This window comes from Ambystoma mexicanum, chromosome 3p (assembly GCF_040938575.1).
Source record: "Ambystoma mexicanum isolate Mex_15411 chromosome 3p, UKY_AmexF1_1, whole genome shotgun sequence".
In the NCBI taxonomy this organism is placed as follows: Eukaryota; Metazoa; Chordata; class Amphibia; order Caudata; family Ambystomatidae; genus Ambystoma; species Ambystoma mexicanum.
The window spans coordinates 382,540,150-382,547,310 of record NC_090925.1 but is presented as its reverse complement, the minus strand read 5'-3'; the positions used below and the strand labels follow the sequence as shown (position 1 = coordinate 382,547,310).

The 7,161-nt window shown below is 49.0% G+C and overlaps 1 protein-coding gene across 1 annotated transcript in view; it reads left to right on the top strand.

Annotated features, from left to right (window-relative positions):
- The first annotated feature begins 1,112 nt into the window (after positions 1-1,112).
- The window catches only part of ZNF831 (zinc finger protein 831), a 1,263,335-nt gene continuing 1,257,286 nt past the window's right edge, over positions 1,113-7,161 (top strand). The window contains exon 1 of the mRNA XM_069651045.1: positions 1,113-1,287. The gene's annotated coding sequence lies outside the window, so the exon portion shown is untranslated. The remainder of the gene's footprint in view (positions 1,288-7,161) is intronic.

The following is a 7,161-nucleotide window of genomic DNA, read 5'->3' as shown; positions in this document are numbered from 1 at the left end:
CGTGCAGTGTCTTCCTTAAAATCTATTGTTTGGTTGTTGCTTGTGTGTGATGGTGCAGTACGCTCCCAGCTGTATCCCAAGGAGCTTTGCATAGTGTGATTGGGTGTTTCTATTCCTCCCCCTGTGTATTCGGAGCTGAGGGGTGGGTGTTCCCTATTCCCTTGCTATCTATCGTGACAAGGGTCTGTTAGAGTTTAGGTGTGGTTTAGGGCCAGGGTGCTATTGATGACTCATCCTAGTACTTCCGTCTTGGTTTGCTATGTATTCGGTCTTTAGTGTCCTATCATGGCTATCTCTCAGTTAGTCATTCCGTATGTCGTAGATGATGGCAGCTCCTGGGCACATGGGACTTCTGCCTTACATATAACGACTAAACCAGGCATTCTGGTCTATAAATGGCCAGGATATCAGTAAAAGAGCGTTCTGCCCGCGTTAATTAATTAATACTTTCAATTAATTCATTATTCATTAATGAATAAAACTGTCCTTTTATTAATGTTGTCCAGTTGTTACATTAGGGATGTCAGCTCCTATCATGACATAAGGGCCAAAGGTCACGAGACATCAGGTCCTGGACTGCTGCCAAGGAATCGTGTTCTGTGATGCCACCTGATGTATGATGCTAATTCCTACCGCTGGCATTTTGGTGGCATTTTGGTGAATTGATGTCACTGGTCATCTCCCATCAGCCAGACGCCCAGATATATAGCCATGTATCCCCCTGACGGTCTATATGCACGTTTTTTTATTCCGCGACTGTTTTTGAGTTATGTATCCAACCACCTGTAAATGCAAACACCCAGCTACTCTTTAACACCCATCAACTAATAAACGTCCCCACCAATAAACCAACTGCGAACTAGCAAGTAGCCAGCTATCCGTCCATTTAGCCATTCTTAAATTCGCTCATCCAACTGCCCCCTCGCCTGACTGCTATTGAGTCAAACGCTAACGGCAAGTGAAAGCTCCCCGAAGCGCCCGGCAGGTGACATGTTGGCACTATATGGGGCACCTGCATACATACATACATGGAAGGCATCGAGACAGATGGGTCTAGGTTGACAGATAGTGTCGGTTATTTTGAAGATAAAAAAAAGGTTGAACATGACTTCATTCCCCTCCCCCGGCTTCCTCTTTCCAGCGCCTGTTGCTGGAGCTCATCGCACGCAGAAGCCGCGCTTCCTACTCCGCAGCAGCTGCTGCGCCACCCTTCTCGGCGTCGGCCTCCGCTCCTCTGGCTCCTGCGCCTCGCCGGGATGCTCCGGGGTCACGCAGTGACGGCGCCAGGTAAGCTGCGCTCCCCCCCTCCTTAAACTGGCCATGCGAGTGACGTCAGCGGCGGTGTGTCCTCTCGCCGAGGCGCATTGCGTGGATGCGCGTATCCTCTGGAAGGAGGTCGCCCGGGAGGACCAGGGCCACAGTGCAGCGCTCAGCGCTCATCCTTGATGGGGAATGGGACCCAGCGCGCCCAGGGCCTGGTGCGCGAACTGCGCACTTCGGCCAGCTGCGCGCCCTCGCCAGGAGCCACATTGCCACAGCTACACCGCCCCCACTGCGCGCGGCAGCGCTCGCCATTAAGAGAGCTGTGTACGGTGAACATGCACCTCTGCGCACCTCTGCGCGCCTCTGAGGTAGCTCCGTGCACTTGCTACCAGAGGTCCTGCTGTAATGAGTCTGCATGCACCTCTGCGCGCCTCTGAGGCAGCTCCGTGCACTTGCTACCAGAGGTCCTGCTGTAATGAGTCTGCATGCAACACTGCGCGCCTCTGAGGCAGCTCCGTGCACTTGCTACCAGAGGTCCTGCTGTAATGAGTCTGCATGCACCTCTGCGCGCCTCTGAGGCAGCTCCGTGCACTTGCTACCAGAGGTCCTGCTGTAATGAGTCTGCATGCACCTCTGCGTGTTGGGGTTTTCGGACACTGCATGGGTTCATCTTACATTCTGAGTTAGCAATCACCTAGCAGTGCAGGACTTGGTAAGAGCTTGGGAATGTCTTTTTTGTGGTGGAACTATCCGGGCTTGAATCCCACGAGGGCTGACTTATCCTCTGAGAGTGATACAATTAGTGTCAACTTCTAGTACTTTGTAAGGCTGCCAAATAAACCAGTCAGCATCATTATTTGTCATTATACCTGTTTTCCTGGGGAGCTCTTTTTGCATCGTGGCCCCAAGACAGCGTGTAGCGTTGACCTTGTAGGAGCTGCTTGGTATGTATTACTAACACTCTTCTCACCCAAACACACTGCATGCAAGTCATCTATGCCACCCACACACATCATGTTCAAATAATCCCCCCAGACAGCAAACAACAGAATTCTACACCACTATAACTACCTTACATAGCACCGCCACGGCCAACCCAACCTAGGACCACAGACCCCCATTGTTGTCATTGATTCGTTTCTGCCAACCACGATAAACGGACGGGGTTCGAAAGGGAGACTCAATTTCCCAGTTGGCCAACGTGTCATTACCAGCATTAAATCACAGATCTTGAGGACTTGTTCCCCTCGCCTACTGCCTGCACTCTCTGTTGTTAGTGCATCTTGGCTCCTGTTGTATCGTCGCATCACCTATTCGGCTTGGTTCCATGGAGACATGCTGAGGTATAATATCTCGCAGGGATTGCCCAAACAATGCTTCTGCCGTCGCTACCTTAGTCAAAGAATGGGGGCATTAGCCGGTACTCAAACAGAAATTGGTATAAAGCTTTACTCTTGTTAACCCCTTGACTGTGTGCAATGCTGAACAGCTTATTGAAGGACCTCATAATTCGCTCTGCATCACCATTAGCTCTGGGCCGCATAGGGGTAATCTTCCGGTGACGTATTCCACTTCCTTCAAGGAATTGTCAGAAATGTTCCCCTTGTAAAGGTGGGCTGTTGTCTGAACGCAACTGTTGGATGACCATGAGCCGCAAACACCGTCTCTAGCACAGGAATAACGTCTTCTGCTTTTGTGGACTTCACAAACTCTACTTCAGGGCACCGTGGCCGCTGGTCGATTATTACTAGAAAGTAGTTCTGCGCTGAGAGTGACCCAACATCCACACTGATGGTGCCCTACGGGTCCCGGCTCCTGGACATGGTACTCTTGATTTCAGCCACGCGGCTTGACACCACAGGCATTTTTTACGTACTGGTCAACTCTGTCTCCCAAACCTGGAAACAATACCTCCGAATGCAGCCGTGCCTTCATCTTGGATTCACCTTGGCGTCCCTGATGCGCGCGCCTGTTCCAGCACTTTCGACACCATCATTCCTGGAATGCCAATCTGGGAATCAAGCAGTAAAAAGGCCCTCAGTGGTCAGTGTCAGCTCGTTCCTTACCATCCACAATTTCTCAAGTGAACTACGCCCTACTTTGGTTTCCTTCCCCAACTGGTGTAACAGCGACTTCCATTCCCCACTCCCTAAGGCGCCGCCGATGATCTGAAAACATTCATCCTCCTTTGACGCAGAGGCAATGGCCTCTAGCAACATGGAGTTTGGTACGGTTCTCTGCATACATTTCGTCCTGTGTCCATATCTTGGTCCGACACCCCCTTGTTTCGAACATTGTGGTGTCTGGACAAATAGTCTGCTGGGCTGTCACCACCTGGGTGATAAGAGAGTGTAATGTCGCAGTTATGTAGGGCGAGGAGCCATTTTTCCATCCTTGCTGGAGCCTGCAGTGAGGACCCTGCCATTATGGGAAGCAACCGCTTGTGGTCAATCACTACAGAAATGGGCTTCCCATATATAAATAGGTGATAGTGCCAGCGGCCCCATAATGCTGCCAATGCCTCACGTTCAATCTGCGAGTACCATTTTTCCATAGGCGGCAATGCTCAGCTTGCGTAGGCTACTGGTCTCATGTCACCCCTCTGATCTGCTTGTGAAAGCACCGCTCCAAGGCCAAATGGGCTCACATCCACCACGAGATCAGACTTTTTCCCCAGACCAAAGAATGCCATGGTCATATTAAAACACAGCGCGGCTTTGACCTCCAAGAATGCGGTTTCCTCCAGTGGAGTCCACTGCCAGGGGAACTCTGTTTTCTTCAGCTGCCGCAATGGTCCCGAAAGGGGGGCCACATTTTTAATAGACCTAGCACAATAGGTGACCATCCCAAAAAAGAGTGGATTTCGTAGACTTTTGTAGGTCAGCGGAAATGCGTCCTTTTTGGAATATGTACCCAAACAACTCGAGCCATCACTATAAGAACACACATTCCTCCCTGTGTAATGTCAAACCCACTGATTGTATCCTTCCCATTACCTTCTCAAGTCTCGCCTAATGTTCTGCCTCAGTACAGGAAAACACTAAAATGTCGTCACTTGTATTAATTTCCCCTGGTAACTCTGCTAGCACTCCCTCACTGCATGCTGGAATACTTCTGCCACCGATGATATACCAAAATTCAACCGTTTATAATGGTACAGGCCCTTATGAGAAGAAAGTGTATTGTTAATTTTTAATGATTGATGCAAGCTCAGTTAGGGACACCCTGCTCGTAGATGCAGTTTTAAGAAAAACGCAACACTTTCGAGTTCTGACACGATCTCATCAATTGTAGGAGTGATATGTCTCTCCCTCTTTATAGCTTCTTGGGAATCTGCTTCGAGTCCGGTTGCTTTGGCTTGGGTGCCACCACGATGAGGGAGACCCATTGGGTCAGTCCTTCACCTTTTCAATGATGTCAAGTGGCACCAGCTTGTTCAGCTCCTCTTCAACCTTACCTCTGAGACGAAAAGGGACCTTGCAGTGCTTGAGGGTTTAGGGGTGAATGGTCTTGTCTGTATAGCCTCAAAGGTTCCCCTTTCAAACACCCAATACCCTCAAACACATCATGGAATCTTTCCACAATGGCCCACACATCGTTGATATACTAGCCAAAAGCAAAATGTACAATCTGTAGGGCCTCTGCTGCTGCACCCCCCAACAGGATATCTTCTCTGACTGGTGTCACAACGAAATGTGCCTTTATCTATTGAGAGCCATGCCTGACCATGCCCACCAAAGCATCCACCAGTGGGCTCGGCTTCACACCACCGAATGTAAATATTTGCAGGATCTTCTTCTGTAGCGCCACAGGATTTCAATGCTTCTTAAAGTGTGATAGTACCATCACATTAATGGATGCCCCTGTGTCTATGATGACCGGAGTGCCTGTATCCTTGATACGCACAGTGCATTTGGGTTGACAATTCAGCCCTGTGTCAAGGACATGCGATGTGAAGAAGAACAGTTCTCTGCCCTGTTCTTCTGGGAGTTTCGGGTCTTCACTGTGTAACGAAGGATCGACTTGAGCAATCTTTTGCTTGCGCTTTCCCGATTGCTGTTTACGTCTTGGTCTTCCTTGCATGGCTAACAGAGGCAACTGGGCTCCACAGGCTTTTGCGAAATGGTTGATTTGCCCACACCTGACACACCCATTACCCTTTGCCAGGCAATCTCCTGTGTGAGGCAAAATGTAAGTGCAGTATGTGCAAATGTTTGAAATCTCCAGCTCTCTGTTTTGCTTGGGAGTATTGTTTCTCAGGAACTTTCTTGGTGGACCCTTGTCCATTGCATATGCATACTCAATGTTGATGTTTTTGAGAGTGGAGTCTATCCTAGAGGCCCTTACCTCTGCCAGTTCATGGGATATTCCTAGCTCCAGAATCCTGGCAAGGCTGATGCCAGGTTCTCTGAGGATCTGCATCCACAGGTTCACCGACAGGCATACTTGAATTATCTGAGCGCTGACCTCATCTTTATCATCTTGCAGGGCACATTTGAACACCAAGTGACGCAACCTGGCGGAATGCGCCCAGGGACTCATCATCCTACTGCTTCGCATCTCATAAAAGAAAACGTTCATAGTTTGCATTCACCTTGGGACTAAAGTAGTTTTTTAGGGCTGCTGTAGCACCAGCATATGAAATGAGTCTTGAATATTCTATGCACTGCAGGCCCTGCTGAATACAACAGACTTGTTAGTGCTGTCATTAAGTTCCCCTGCTGCGTCAAAATACATTTCCAACCTTTTGACTCACAGGGCCCACCTTATACCCTAACTTGAAGGGGCGCCCAAAATGTCAAATTCTGTGGGTGGAGAGAGGGTACTCTGTTGTCGAGGCCCCATGGCTTAACTATCCTTGTGGCTCCTTGCCCTCCCTCTACTTCCTCTCACTTCCGCTCTTCCTCTCTTCTTACTCCACTTGCATGGAATTCTCTTCTCCTGGATATTCGAGAAACAGTCCTCATGGATTTGTTCAAAACCAAATGAAAAGCCTACCTCCTCGCCTCCGAGTCACCCTCTTAACCTATCTCTTATTTGCCTGCTAGCTAAAATTTGTCACCTCGCCTCAAATCTGCCTCTGTCCCTCACTTCCTCTGCCTCCCCTCTAGCACTTCACCCATCATGGTCATATCCTGAGCACAGCTGGCCGTACCGCCTATCTACACTTAAAATGCCAAATGTTGGTTGTCCTTAATCTATGTATGTCCACTTACGTATTGTCCCCGTTGACTGTTCCATTTACTCCCCTCTACAACCTGGTCAGAAAGTCCCTCAAAGCTCATTGTAAGAAGCTCACTGCTTCCCATCAAATTTGATTTCTTATCTACTATACATTCTTTTGTGATCAAAAGAGCATCGTTCCTCCTGTATATGAATAAATAAATAAATAAAAAGATCCTGGAAAATTATTTTGGCTTTGTAGGTCGTCGGGCAGTGCAGACACGTTAAATCATCTATATGAAAGTGTGTTTGCATGTTTGGGGTTGGCTCCATCCCCATAACAGTTGGCGGGCTGAAATGTTGGCTGAAGGTCCGCATAACATTCTGGGGTGTACTGGTGATAGTGAAATTTCACCAACCCCACCCATTCACCCTGCACAGGTCGGGGTCCGGCCCTATGTTATCAGTATAGGGGATTTCGGGAGATTGACAATTTTGTGATTGTTGACTACAGCCCCACAACAGTTGGTGGGCTGAAACTTTGGCCTGAGGTCTGCATACCAGTCTGGGTGTGTTCTCGCGATTGTGAAATCTGACCAACCCCACCCTTTCAACCTTCACAGGGCGAGGTCCGGCCCAGTGCTATCAATATAGGTGATTTCGGGAGATTGCTGATTTTGCGTCTTAGTTAGAGCACAAGGTCGGCATATCATTCTGTGGTGTACTGTCAATAGG